General features: G+C 39.9%; 1 protein-coding gene across 1 annotated transcript in view; it reads left to right on the top strand.

The window, feature by feature from the left end:
• LOC139690723 (neuronal calcium sensor 2) overlaps positions 1-15,663 on the top strand; it is a 381,336-nt gene that overhangs the window by 305,046 nt on the left and 60,627 nt on the right. The gene's annotated exons all lie outside the window — the stretch shown is intronic.

Below are 15,663 nucleotides of genomic sequence, written 5' to 3'. Positions count from 1 at the left end.
CTGAGACCGCCGCGAACATTCGTTTATTTCACGAGCGCCAGCCTTTCCTGCATGCACCCACCCACCCCACCCCCCAAATTCCTCCCCCTCCCCACTCTCTCACTCGGGCGCTCCTTCCTCCCGCGTTTCGCCCTTTATATGCGCGTGTCACGCTGCCTCCTGCATTCCTTTTGGATCGCATGCGCCCCTCAGACCATAGGTCGGGAAATGATTTAGTTGTAAACTTCCTTAGGTTGTGTTTTGTTCCCACTTCGATGCCCTCCACTTTGCTCCCTCGCCTCTGCCCACCCTCCTGCCCATCTCCCCTTCCCCCGACACAACGAATCCCGTCCACCTTCCTAGCTCCACCCTTCCCCGCCAGCACCACTTATTGCTCCACCCTTCTTTTCACGCGAAGCTTTTTCGATGTCCGCCCCAAATGGCGTTTTCTCTTGTGTCTTTCGCCTCGTTTAAAGCGTCGATTGTCATCCTCCATTATGCTTTTGTTTTGGGGATTTCGACGCGGTCGAAAGTATAGAGATTTTTGTTTTGTCCTGGGTGGGAGGAGAGAGAGGAAGCAATCGGTGCGGTTGAATACTGCGACATCCGAATCGTCAGTTGATCGATGCTACTGTTTTGGATTACATGATTGGATGTACTCAATCTCTCCATTTTAATTTTGTGGAAAAAAAAGTTACGTGACCGTTCTTACGGTCTGATTGAAGCGTGATTGGCGACGCGCGGCGACATCATTGCGTTGGAAACTCGATGGTAAAGCCTTAGAAGGGGGCAATAAACAAACGCGAACGTGCCTAGTCCCATTGGATTCCCTTGATCATCGCAAATAGGTACTTCGCCTGGCACGCTCAGATCACCGGGAACCGAGCATGTTTGAAGAGTACATCGAATGAGTACGTCATTGGTTCATTGGTTGTACATTGCTTCTATTGTAAACGCAACCCTTAAATTGCATGGCTTTCTCAATATATCTATAAGATTCAAATGATTAAATAGCCTTATGTTTCAGTATTCTTAAGATTTGGTCTCCTGAGTTTATTGCCTCTGATGTACTCTATAGTCTTGTATCATTTTCCCGTCATTTCATAAAGTTCATTTTAAGTATTGAGCAAATGGTGCATTAAAAATGTTATTCCGACGTGAAGTGACTTTATTGATTACATCTCCTTTTGTTTTTTCCCCTCTCGAACGAGAAAAATGCTTCAAAATATTTTTTTTATTTATACATGTTCCGTATGTATCGAAATCGGGGGTTAAATTATTTCACCCTTTGAAATTAATTGTTTTCGTCTGCCAAAAATTTGAAAAAAAATCGCTAATGGAAAATTTAACCTGTATTGAATGAGTCCGTGCCGTATCGCTGTGATTGAAGGCATGCGCGCCCGACAAAGAGATCTCATTAGTTAGACCGTATTGACATTGCGAAAAATGTCAGGACCACTCAACTTTTTCGACATGCTCCTTTCGAAAAAGGACGAGACTAGAATGCCTTGCCGAAAGGTGGGATCCATATCATTTGCCTATCCACGAATAAAAGGCACGAATTTCCTCGGACGGAAATTTCCGCCGCCCTTCTCTTAAGACCCCTTTATCGTCACCCGCCGCCGCTCGGCGGAGTGATCAGCCCTCCCTCGTAGCTCTCATCGAATAGCACACCCACTCCACCCTCCCACTTGCTAACACCACCTTACACCTCCCCCCCTTGCCATTCAAAAGACCAAAAACGCGTTCCCTTTCTCCTAACCTTACCTCCTCGCTCTCACTCCCACTCTCTCCATTCGAAATACTGCCCTCTTTCTTGCTCACTTTCTCTCTCACTCCCTTTCTTTCTCCATTTCTTCCGTCCCTCAGTTACCTCTCCAATCGTGCTCTTGATTTCCCCAGTGGATTAGCGCGTCCCACAACCGCCGTAGTCCCCGGAAGGCGACATTGTATGGGCTCGTGAGTGGGTGGAGTGTGCGGAAGGGAAAGAGCGATAACCCATGTCTTAACATCAATGGTGTCGTACCTTTTCCTTTTTATTTTTGCCCAACCAACGTCTTGTCGCTCAGCATCTCGAAGGCTACATCTTATATACTTCGGGTCCTGGCCAATAACGCGGTTTTTGGAGTTAAGAAAAGCGCAGGAAAGTTGCTTTACCTCCACAGTAGTTATTGCAGTGTCATCTCACGTTAAGCTAACTTGTTTCAAAATTCTATTCCAAATTGGTCCCGGGAAGCGGTCGGTGATGAAAAGCTATGGTGGTGCATCACGCTTGTCGGTGTAGTTGAAGTTTTTCCCGAAACTAATTTGTCCCTCTTTACGAGAGTTATTCATCTGAAATTTACGGTTAGTTCTGCAGATTTTTTTATCCCTGGAATTAGGAATGATCTACGTTAAAACATAGCACCTTCTTCAAATTGAATAATTACTTGTGCTCGTACGACTCGTACGACGAGCGTACGTACGCTCGTATTTCATTGTTGCCAAGTTATTTTTATTAATTGAGTCAAATGAAATAAAAAATAATTTATATAAATGTAAAAAATAAAATAAAAAATGCAAAAATAATAAATGACTATGCACTATTTTGTTTTGCCTTGGGTTTGTTCACGTGTTATTATAATTTTCGTTATGATCGATAATATTTTGGCTCGGCTTGGATAAATTGTTTTATGATAATACAGGTTTTTGCTGGGAAAGTCTTTAGTTTTATCAGGTTATGAGTTATAGCTAATTTGTCTGTTTTAATTCCTTTTGCAGTAAAAATTAATAAACCCTCCATTTTGGGTAAGATCTTAAAAATTTTTCAATTGTAAAATGGCAATAGTTGCTTTTATTGGGTCAATTAAGTGAATATATTTTACTTCTTTGCGTAACTTCCACTATACGTTTACGTCGCCCCAACAGTATATTAATTATGTAACTCATTAATATGCATAATCGTAAGTGCAAAGTTATTTTTTCTTTTCTTTATTTCAAAATAAATCATCTTGTCCCCGTCAAGATTTCGTTTGCGTAATGGAAGCGCTTTTACTGAAATACCTTGTATCCGCCTTCAACTGGGTTTTGCATTGAATTTTGCACACAGGATTCAAAGGAATTTTAGGGGAACAGGATTACCATAAATGAATTCGGTCGGTATCGGAGTGAGTTTTGAGCGTATTCTATTATTTACGTCTGCAGAACTGTTACCAATAATTTGAATTAAAATTATTTTTGTATTTTTCTGGAATACATAAACCGTTCTTCTCGTATGAGTTATATTGTGGCACTACCTTTTTAGAATTAGCCATACATCCCATGCATTTCTGAACTTTTGATTCTGCCGATAATGCTTCTTGGATTGTTTACATCATATCGAATACTTCTAAAATATATTGAAAGAATCGCGGAAAAAATTTAAAAATAATAATGGCTAGTTAGCATACTTATTTAGCCGGTGATCTTTTTTTGAGCGGCATTTGTGTATTCATTGTCATCATCATCGGCTTTCACCCCTAAAAATGTAATGAAAGATGAATTCTTTGAAGTTTTCCACTTATGTTAGAGAAGTGACAAGTTTCAATCCTTCTGCGTCATTTGGAAGTGGACTTGATGTAGAAGCGTAGAAACCAGTAGAAACGAATTTCCTCTTAGTCTAAAACTGCAAATACAGGCCTGCACTCTTTTTTCCACGAATAACTTCTAGCATTTCAGTACTGTCTAGCTTTATTATTTATTCCTAAAATTGGTCAGACGTAGTTCTTCATTCAATCTTTAATCAGCTAACTTGGTCATATTTACGTATTTCTTCTCTTTGAGGTTTACCATCACTTTTCCTTGGACGGCTATATTCATCCGGCCATAATGTCTCAATACGCGATCTCCTCTTTAGAGTTTTCATTAGTCGTTCTTTCCATTTGATCATCGACAACAACATCGACTTTCCAACGCTTCCTATCTTTTTATTTTATCACGATGTAATTTATCCACTGATATTAATGGAGTACTAATTTATACCCAGACGCCTTATATTCCAGATAGCCATCGTGCCAAAAAGTGCTAATAACTGAAGTTTTTTTAACCCCAATGAGACTATATAAAAACAGAATACATCCATGGAACTGGATAAAAAAGCCGCTGTTTTTTCTCTTGCCACTGCGGTAGAAATGGATATTACACATCAATATGGGACTCAGTCCAATTATTTATTTTCCTTTTGATTATGGACGCTCTATGAACTAACCAACATTTGATTCGAACAAACCCCTGTAAAAATAGTCTTGTTTACCCCTATTGATTAACATAGCCCAGCATTCTATCAACTGCAAATTTAAGCTGTATATCGAGAAATATATATTTATTGCAATAAATCTTTTGAATGAAAATAATCAGTTTTGATGAATAGCGTCGTTTTACATGCAAATATTTGTCGGACCCCTGTTGACAAAAATATTCGTTACCAATTACACTATGTTCATTTCGCGGGAATCACTCATTCAATAAATGTCCATGGAGGTGGCTTTTTAGTATTTATAACATTCTGCCTCCTTTCAACTTAGTTAAATGCTTCGCCATCATTTTCTCCTATCTTTGGTTTTCTCTCCACACCTTTATACGTATCCTCTCCCAGCGATTCACTTTTTGTCTTTACTGCGCCCTCCCCCCGCTTAATGATCCTGAGCCGCGTTCATATCCCATCAATCACTTGCTCCAGGGAAAAATAAGGTGCCCGGAGATAATAATGACTCTGTTTTTGTGCTTCATCCCGCACACGCACCTCTCTCCTCACACCCCAACTCGCTTCTTCCCATCCCCCGTACTCTTTGTCTTTCCTCCAAACCCCCATATTCCCCCGCCCGCATTTTCCCCGTCGACTTTTATCTCTTCATTTCGATCGCCAATTTGCTGTCGCCTCCACATATATTCTCCCATACTTTCACATTCACCGTACCTTTTTGCAGCCTGCTCTCTCTTCGTAACCTCCGCTTCCCTCCCTATCACATCCCTGCTCCCCATTCCCCCTTATCGTTTCTCCGCCGCCCCTCGAAATTTCTCTCCATCCCCTAGGGTCGAGGGCCTCCTCTCGTCCCCCCCCCCCTGCTTTGTTTCGCCCGAATCTAACCTCCCCCTCCGTCATACTCTCGCCAATTTTCTTCAGCGTATGTTCACGTTCATACGGCGTACGGTATCGTTCCTCGGGAGTCTTTAACGAGGCAGCGCTTCGCTTTTAAAAATCTCTCGCAATCTGCCCCTCCTCTACGGTGCCTTTTCTTTCTCCTCTCCCCGTTTGCGCCACGATTCCCAGCGACGGGAATTAGTTTGTTTTAATGGACTCCTCCTTTGTCTCTTTCCCTCCAGATTTCTTCTTCCTTTACTTTTTTTTACCCCTTCAGTAGTTTTGTCTCCGTGGTAATTGCATTGTCCAAAAAGTTCTTAGTCCCAAAACCTTTTTCGCATATGCCAACCTATATTTCCGCAACGCATGACTTTGTTTTAACTATTCTTTCTCAGTAATGGTCTTTTTCATGACGTCTCATTGCCCCTGTCTTTTCATTGCTTGTTTTTTGTCTGTTCGAGAATTATGGAAATTATCCCGCAATTGCTTCATTGTTTCATGTCGGGAAGCTGCTGGCTTCAATATTTTTTAAGCGTCTACATGTAGTCGAAAAGGAACAGCCAAATTCTTTTATGGTTGTTGAATAGGCGGACTGGCATAAATTAATATTCTCTTCCGCTTTACTGAAACTTTCTATTTAATAATAATAAGCACGTTCCCTTAAGGGGCTAAGAATGCTCACCTAAAATGGTTTACGAAGCTTCCCTGTCAACCACATGGCAGTAAACCGTGGCGTCTGCTGTAGAAATTGAGTTAACTGTTATGCAATGGAGATTATTTTTCTTTTACTAAAAAGATACTTATTCCATGCCCAAATGAACTTCCGAGATCTGAATCGATCGACTTCCAACAACGTTCCCCCCCCTCGTTCCCTCAGATATTCTTTTATACCAGCAAAGTTTATAAGCTTTCCTGCACACATGCTCGTATTAGTTACGAAAATTGTGAATCTCTCACTTGGCCAGCCGCATAGCTTCACACCGATATTACTTCGTGTGTGCCTCGGGTTTGCTAAATATTCTGAAACCAGTTGCATTAAACATGCAAATGGTACGTCGTTTGCTAGTTAATTGACCCTATTAATTCCGCGTAGGATTTGCTGTCTTGTCAAGTGATGAGTTATCCTGGTGGTTACCGTACATCCAGATTATGGGTTCCTCTCTATCGTCGGTTATGAATTTTAAGGTATGCTTTGTGGAAATGAATTGCTACATAAATGGTGTAAAATGGCATATCTCCTGTTGACGCGTACAATGAGGCCACTCTAAGGAAATCAGCTTCATGCATCCAGTAGTCATTAGTATATTTTTGCAGAATTTTAAATACCCATGGTTAATAAATTGTAATCGTGCTGTTTCACGTATTAAATCACTTTTCCCACCTGTTTCATCGTATTATGCGATCACCTGGTACGTTCACATTAAATATTCAGGTTTATTTGCATAAAATTTAGGCATTCGGAGAGAGGTATTGTCAGTTAATGTTAATGATATCCTCTCTTAAATATATCCCTGTCGTAACGAATTGATTTAATGTGAAATCGGAATTGAAATTGAATCACTTTTCCTAGCTACACAGGAACAGGATCTAATTTCTATGTATCCCCGTTGCTTCCTCGAAATCAACCTCATTATTTTATGTTTACGAATTCAATATATTGGGTTTAATTGCATCAATTGCGTTCTTAAGACTGAGATTAAATTGAGGCTTGAGTTTATATCCTACTACTTAAAATCAAATCAGCCATTATTCGAGGCGAAATGGGTTAATCCGTCTGCTTCATTTATATATATATATATATATATATATATATATATATATATATATATATATATATATATACACACACACACAAACACGGAAGAGGTGGGGAAGCCGAAATCAATCAGATCACAAGTGCAAAAATATTTCCTTGATCGGCACTTGAACAGGATCTTTAGACTTGCCGGGACGATGCTCTAACCACATAAGCCACGTAATTTACACTGAAATCTGCATCGGCTCGGCCAGTTGAAAGAGCATGTGTGTTAGTCCCGGTCAAGGAAGTATTTTTGCACTTGTTATCTGCTTGATTCCGCCTTCCCCAACTTTCCTGTGTTTGTCCTTTTATGTTTTATTATCCATTTTCCTGTGTCTATATCCTTGTGAATTAATATTTGTTCGCCATATGGCGATTTTTTCGTATTTGAATGTGTATTCGACCAATATGGCTCGTCTCCTTCTGGCTATGCGTGACACGTAACGCACGGTTCCTATCCTTTAAGACGTTGTATGTTTGCTTTCGTACTGTCCTTACCTATTGTCGTTGACCATTTATCCTTTGGTGGGTGATACAGCTCCCTAACGCCATCTCTTGGCGAAAGAACCTGGGCTCTTGGTTGCATAACCTCCCCCGCAAAATGTCAGTGTAAATTATGTTTTCTCGATAGCTGAAGTGATTAGAGCATCGGCCCGGCAAGTCAAAAGATCCTGTGTTCAAGTCCCGGTCAAGGAAATAATTTTGCACTTGTGATCTGCTTGATTCCGCCTTCCCCACCTCTCCTGTGTTCGTCCTTTATATGTGTTCCTATTCATTTTCCTATGTCTGTATCATTTTGAATGAATATATGTGTGTGTGTGTTTGTGTATATATATATATATATATATATATATATATGCATATGTATATATATTATATATATACATGCATTCATACATACATGTATATAATATAAACCATAAACTCAGTAATCAACCCTAAGATCGGTTTGTTAGGTGATGGTAGAGTTCACCCAGTACTAAGCCCGATTGCGAGTAAAATACACACACCAGGGAAAGGGGGGCAGTTCCTTTCCCTGTGCCGGTTATGGTTTCCCAGGAAGATCTGGTACCCGAAAAATCAGTTAGCTTGGTTGGAGCTGCAGGCGCCCAGAGAGGATTATGTATCAATTATAAGTCTCCGTGGGAGTTCATGTGCTGCGGCACTGCTGACTTGTGTATTCTAAGATTCTGGCTTCTCATCGACGAAAGGTCCCGCCGCTTCCCCCAACCCTCTCTTATCTGCAAATTGTTAATTGCCCCTTCGTATCTTCGAGAAAAATCGTCATGCCGGAAGTGGCTTGAATTTGCATGAGGCGTGCTCTTGTGGCCTTATAGGGAGGGCGTAGGGTATTTTTGCCGGGGATTGCTTTGCGGCAGGATTTGAATTAATACTCCAGAGGAGGCAACCGCCGTACTTTTCCCTAATGTATGCGTCCCCTGCTCCGTTTTCCATCGCCTCCTCCGTCATCGTGTCGGCGTTGGTCCCCTTCTTCTGCGGATCTCCCCTCCACCCAATCCTCCGCGCCCTTTATATGGGTTATATTTGTGGAGGTGGGAGTTGGAGCCCCTCGTCTCCTCTTGCCTCTCATCCCCTTTTTCCTTTGACAAACAAGTATTTTTCCTTTGAATGCGGAAGGTTGTATTTATTTCGTCTAACATCCTTCCTCTTTCCACTATTCAAATGGAAATGCTGTTTGCCTCCGCCTACTGCTTGATTGTCATTCTATATTAATCCTCTAGGAGCGAGCTGGATTAAATCGCATTCTCGCGATCGCCCTCTCTTTCTCTCGATTAGTTCTGCAGTTCCCTCTTATTTTCCACGACCAACACTCCCCGCCCACTTGCAATGATTCGCGTAAGCGCAAGTCGCATGTGCCAAAATTTCCACGCGTTCTGTTTTTCTCATGTGATGTTGCTCTTCATTTTCATTTATTCGTTCCTCGAAAATCACCACCTCTCCCTGCTTTCGTGCGATGCGATTTAAACTAGGAGGTGCATCATATATTGGTGAAAACTTTTGGAGGTGCGCAAATAGTAATTTCCTTATATTTAAGCCTCATTACCTCTATTTGTAAAGTTTGAAGTTATAGAGCTATAAATGGAGATGTCAAATGCGACGTATGATTTGTCAGAGAGGTTATGGAAGGCACGAGAGCAAAGTTTCGGGAAAACTTGAGGCTATTGGCTTACATGATAGGCAGTGAGGAGCTACTTCCAAAGAAATACATATGTATTGATGACTTTCGAGCTTAAATAGTACGCTGAAAATTAAACTTGATTGTGAAATGGCCGCTGTAGCATCATGGAGGCTTGCTTTTTAAATCACTTGAAGAAACTAATAACGTAAAATATTGTGATACCCATAGTTATATTGACTCACTTTATCACGTGCTCAGTTATTCGAGGCTTAATCACTTGATCTAAAATTTTAAAAGATAATGTTGCGCCGATATTTCGTAGTTTCTAGCCGATTTCATGATGAGGGACAAAAAAGAACGTTTTATTTCCGAAGTTACAAATCCCTTCACCCATCCCATATTGTGCTGCCCACGATTCATTCTCCTCGACCTACGCTTATCTCTCCCACACTTCACATCGTGTCACATGATTCTTGACCTTCGCTTGTAAAAGGATCCAACAAAATGCGGGTTGGCTCTCGTCTGCATTCTTATAACTTCTTGATACTTTTACATTCTACTTTCTAAAGGGAGATCCGCTCGCATTCGTGAGTACTGCAGAGTGGAGGACTGTTCGTTACAATTAGGGAGGACACCATTATCCCTAGTAACCGCCGCGGGATTCCAAAAATTGTTATTTGGCGAAAGAAAGGAGAAGCTGCTGTTGAGGGTTTCGAACCGAAGCGATTCGACCCTGACGTCGCACTTACAGGTCATCTCTATGACAATCTTCCACCACGGAAATCGGAGGAACCATGCGAGTATTCCATCTGATCCAGTTTCCGTGAACCCCCTCCCCCATCAGGTGCCCCCAGAGCCGGTCTAAAAGAAGCAAGGGTTCCCTTTAAAACAAAGAGGTGACAAGTATCCAAAAACTTGAGCTACTCACGTGCTTTAGCTTTACTCTGGCGTGATTCTATCACCTGACCAGTCGAATAAAATTTCCATGAGGGCATCCAAAATGCCCATTTATTTCTCTCTATTTCAATGCCTTTAATTCCAGTGCTCATGTAACCGGTTCCTTCTTCGGCGTTGCGTCATCTCTGCCAACCACACCTTCAGTTTATATTACCATATTATATCCTCCTAGAATTAAAATTTCGTGGCAAAATTTAACGGATATATTTTACAATTCTCGTAGTGTTTCCTTCGAAAATACCTTTTTCAGCTGTTTCGGGTAACTATTATATTCGCGGAAAAAATGGACTTAGGGATTTCAATAAGTTCTTTACAAGTTTTATATACACCTAGTAAAATGTTTTCCGGTAATGGCTATGTGTGTATGAGTCATAAAGTCAAATGTTACCGAAAAAATTTGTTTCGAATCTATACGAAAAAATGTTAAAAGTCGATACGTTAAAGATAAGATGATTTTTTTAAGGTTATAAACTTTTCAAATTCGAAATATGTAACATGTGCCTTAAATTTTGATTATCTGAATCATAACGCCTTGTAAGAATTCATAAGTCTCATTGAATTTAAAGGACTTATATTCTTGAGGCAATTTAATGGTGATAATGACGGAAATATTGTAGTCACATTCTACTAGCTTAAAAATTTGATTGTATAGTTGCCACGTAATGAGTTATTCATTTTTGTCAATTTTTGAACTTTTTTTAGATTGATTCTAATTCATTTAAATTTTTAAAATACGTTGAACATTTAAAAATTTATTCTTACGAAAAAGAAAATTGTATTCTTCTTCATTTTGATGCAACTATATATACATGTATTTGAGTGCGTTTCGATCCTTACTTATATTACACGCGCTAAGGTTCAGTTGTAAATTATGGGGTTGTGTATTTCCTTGTATTAGCCCTCTATTGTAACTGTATTTTCCTCTTCCTAAGGATGAAATGCATTGGTCAATTAATTAATATAATTTCAAAGTGAAGCTTCCACTCCTTTAATGTTTTGCATTATGAAATTGAGATGCATAGTATTACTTAAATTAATCATTGTTCCATCTTTTATAGGAATTGAATTATCTTTTTCTATAAATATTCCGATTTTGATTACCCTATTTTAGAGAAACTTTGACCGAGTATTGTTACCAAGGGAATATTTTTATGCATGGTTGGTGTGTAAGAAAAGTATTAGGTCAAAATCGACTGCATTCCATCAGGTAACTATCACTATTCGGCCAGAATTTCCGCGTGATTACATGTATAAGGGGAAAAGGCATGCCTGGCTTTGGACGCCTCCATTACTTTTTTAATTGACGACATAATGCAATGTGAGAGGGTAGTTTGAAAATAGCTTCAATTTTTAATACATTTCTCTGTCTATGATTTCATAGGTGAAATGGGTTTTGTGGCGCGCCAGCCGACTTTGACACCTCACTGTCCCATCGAATTTACATCGCAAAATAATGGTAACGTTGAGTGCATTCTTTGTGCTTGTTCACATCAGTTTTACGATGGTTTTTAACGAATTATAATGTAAAATTCAAAATTTACGATTTACGATCCCTGGTATTTTGGCTAGTTTGTGTAAATATTGTTTTCAGTCATAAGTAGAAAAGTATTTTTGAATATTTGGGAAAGGACTTGCATATTCTACTGTTTTCAGGGCTTGGTCTCGTTTAATGAGTCTGGGTTTGCTGTTACCGGGATGAATTATTTTAAATATTTATTACTATTTATATTTTAACACCTTTCTGCGTCATGCCATCACTTTAATGACTGCCTGTAAATTAGAATGTGGCGTGCTCTATCAATTTAAGATGCACAAAATCGTTTATTAGTATAAAATGAGAGACTAGTGAAGAAATTAATTTATTTGAAGGTGATACTTAGAATAAATGGACTAACGCTGCTGAGGGTCATGGGCATATTTTCATTTATTCAAAATATGTTGATCAAACCTCTCTTAAAAGTTCAATTAAAATCCTCAAAAACTCTCTAGCCGTATTCATGAGGTTGGTCTGTTATAATCTATTTAATATCTAGTGACACACGTTGCATCTATGTCTAAAAAAAAACTCCTTTATGATTAAAAAAACTCTTCAGAGTGGTATTGGTGAAGTAATTCAATTTGAATGCAAAATTAAAGTCGGAATGCATTGTGCGTACGGACATTTGCAGCTATCGTGAAATATAACGTCACCTTACTTTCTCCGACGTAATTTATCGTGTACGAAAAGTATTATAATTATTTTTTTGTCGGTTGAGTGACTGTGCGTGGCATATCGTGTTACAATATTGATTTCTGTTGCCATGTTTTGCCTCTATCGTCCCAGTTCATCCCACATGTATGGGGTTCAAATCTAACAGCCTCGTTTATTTCTTTAATTCAAAGCTAATTTATTCCTAACTTATTATTGGATATGTTGCATTTTTGATATCTTAAGAGTATTCCGAAAAACTGGTTTTCATCATCGTTGATTTGCTGATTTTGCACTTCGAAAGAAATTTGCATCGGCGAACTAATCTCATTAAGATCTACAAACCGCATCTCTCGCAAGAGAGTATAGTACGCTACCGCATGGTTCTTTTTCACACTATTTATCAGAGACCGGCAATTGAAGTGGGCGTAGTAGAATGTATGAAATTAAGGTTGAAGTTTTGTATTCGAATGTAGATACATAAAGTAATACTTACCTAATTCTAATGCTATGGTAACATTAATATGTGGCATGAGCATTGCCTCTGAAATTTGAAGGTGGCTTCTATGGAATGTGTTGCTCCTCTATTGGCGGGAAGGAATGTGGTCATTTAAATTTCGATTTCATATGTAAGACAGAACATAACCTGATTACCATGAAAAAATTTGTCGGATATGGTTATTTGTTAAGTCGTTAATTAAGTGGACGTAAATGAAAAATTAATTAGCATTGGATAATTGCTACTGGGTGGAAAAACTAAATACAATATTTTATTAAATGAATAACTTAAAAAGTAATTAGATAAATTAATTTGTTAACTCCAATTACACGAGGGTTGAATCTGGTATGTTATATTGGGGCTTATTTCGCCGCCTTTCTATTAGATCAATACATCCCAATACAATAAAATATGCAGCATGGCCAATGTAAAAGATTTCTCTCCCTAATATGATCCACATAATTCAGTCTTCTTTTCTTCTCCTTAATATGAACATGATCTGCTTGTTCAGGGGATGTAAAATTTTACTTGATTAATTTATAATAATCCCATTTTAAATGTCGAATTTTATATATGATTAAGGATTAGCAGGTATTCATGAACGAAATTAATACTGTGCATGACGCCTTTTCCTCAAAACCTGGGCCATTGCCTGTATTCCTGGTACGTCACTGAAACTCATTTTACAAAGCTAGAACGCAAAGTGCGGGTCACCGTAGTTTACCCGTGGAAATTGTTCCAATGGCATCGCAACTTAGAACTCTCTTCGACTCATTAGATTCAGAGTGTTATATTGCGTTCAGTTCCGTGTATTTAGAGCCGCGCGAATAGGCTCAAATAGCTCCACGATCTGCTCGCCCTGTCGTCTTCACCCCAGCTCCGAGGCTTCAGCTAACCAATCCGACCCGGACCCAGCGTGCCCCTCATCGCCTTGGGGCTGCGGCATCGTCAGACGGCGCGGCGTACCGGAAAGGCGACCGTTTCATCGGGGAAGCGTGCGGGCGCCACGGGAGGAGGGGTTGGTCACGATGGGGGGGGGGGGGGTCCGTCATAAGGGGTGGAAAGAAAATCCGTGCGCGGTAAGTGAGGCCGGCCCCCGCGAGGTGGAGGGTGGTGGCCGGGGTGTGGGCACCCGGAGCAAGGAGAGGGAAAGTCAGAGTGGGGGGGGGGGATCCGCATTTGGGCAAGACAGACGGGGGAGGGTGGCCCGGAGAGCCGTGCCTCGGAATCGGTGGTCGAGTCGCCGACGCCAGAGCAAGGGGTAGCAGATATTCTTCTATTGATTTTCGTGTGGTGGATGGACGAGGTGAGTTTGGAGAGACCCGAGGGAGGGGGGTAAAGGTGTGCAAAGGGGCCCAAACCTCCCTTCCCCTCCCACCGCCCGTCAGCCTCCTCCGCCCCGCCCCCCGAAGGGTCATGGCGCCACCTTATGAGAGGCACGTGTTGGTCGGCGGGGGCTCTTTCTTCGAGCTCGACGGACGCGTCGCCGAGCCAGCTCGTTTCCTCGGAACTGCCACGAGTTCCCGATAGCGTTTCCTTATTTAGGTTTCAATACAAGCGCGGGTGGATGTGCATAGCGAGATGCGGGTATATCGTAGCATAATTCTAATCCCAATGTCAGTCGCACTAGTTACCCTTTTTTCATGGCAAAGGGTTTAACATAAATCGGAACAGAAACCAGGATAGATTTTTGTAGTCCGGGGTCAGTCAAAGAAATGATACACTAAAGGTACGAGTAATAAAATATATTCTAAATGTTACTGCCTGAATGAGTGCTGTCGGAGGCCAAGGAGACAGGGAAAAATCGGAGATTTGTTTATGTTATACTTTTAACAAATAAATAATAAAACTTTAACTTAATTATTCCAAATGAATATTTTATTACAAACGTTTTTCTAACTATTCGAACTGATGCTTATGTTTTTATCCGACATTAGAGCTATCCGCTCCATTAGCTCGGCTATTTCGAGGAAAAATTTGAGCGATACCTGTTATGACAGACATTATTTTGGTATGGTTTGGGTGTAAAGAAGAGAAAATTTAGATTTCCTTTTGCTTCGATTTTGGAGGTATGCTTCCATTTTTCAGCTACCGCAAAAAATCTCGTGAAAGTCTTCTTCCTCGCCTTAATTTCTAAATGCATCATCAAACTGTTGCAGTTACGCCGAAGTGATTTGATGTAAATATTATCTGAGGATTCGGATTTTAATATTAATTAAAATTCCTTCCAAAGTGCATCTTATTTGTCGTAGACTGTTATCCTTTCAATTTTCCAAATAAAATATCATCTAAGTAAATATATAATTCGTGTTAGAAACATAATAGAAGAAAATATCCCGCGAGGAAGAACAAGAGTCAAGTACGCAGGAAAAATTAAAATGGGCGTAAAACAGAGAATACATCAGTTGCAGTAAGCCAATTTAAGGATTGAAATGCAGAAAATAATGATTCATTTGTATATTGAAGAGAAGTGAATCTAAAATTTTCCTATGCTAGCTTAATTGGTATATTAATAATCCTTAATCAAATTGCTCACTTTATCTGGCTGGCCTTGCTGTTTTCATCGGATTTGTACACTATGATTTACCTGTACTCCCCCGATGGTCATTAGAGGCTCTTTTAATTACAGCATATGATTTTTCATATTATTTATCAACGTGTTCGTATTGTCGTTTTCAAACCTTTCAGACCATACAGTGATCTAGTCTGACAGCCAAACCTGACTTTTCTTTGAAAAACTTTGAAAGTTTATCATTAGTGGCATATTTTGAAACGCTATGAAGATTGAAATTGACTGAACTGTGCATTTTCCTTGATACCTGATCTGTAATAAAAATAATTAGAACTCCTAGTTTAATATTGCACCAGAAAATAAATGTGAAAAAATTGAAGGGTTACATTCTGTGCATTTCTCAATTTGACCCGGGAATATTCTCTCCTATGTCATCCGTACCTGCCTTGAAATCCTCGGTAAGACTGGTAAAAGTGTGTTTGTTGTATGTGT

This window comes from Hetaerina americana, unplaced genomic scaffold (genome assembly GCF_022747635.1).
Source record: "Hetaerina americana unplaced genomic scaffold, ioHetAmer1.1.p SCAF_3, whole genome shotgun sequence".
Classification (NCBI taxonomy): Eukaryota; Metazoa; Arthropoda; class Insecta; order Odonata; family Calopterygidae; genus Hetaerina; species Hetaerina americana.
Note: the sequence above shows the minus strand (reverse complement) of the source record. Positions and strands in the feature narration are given on the sequence as shown.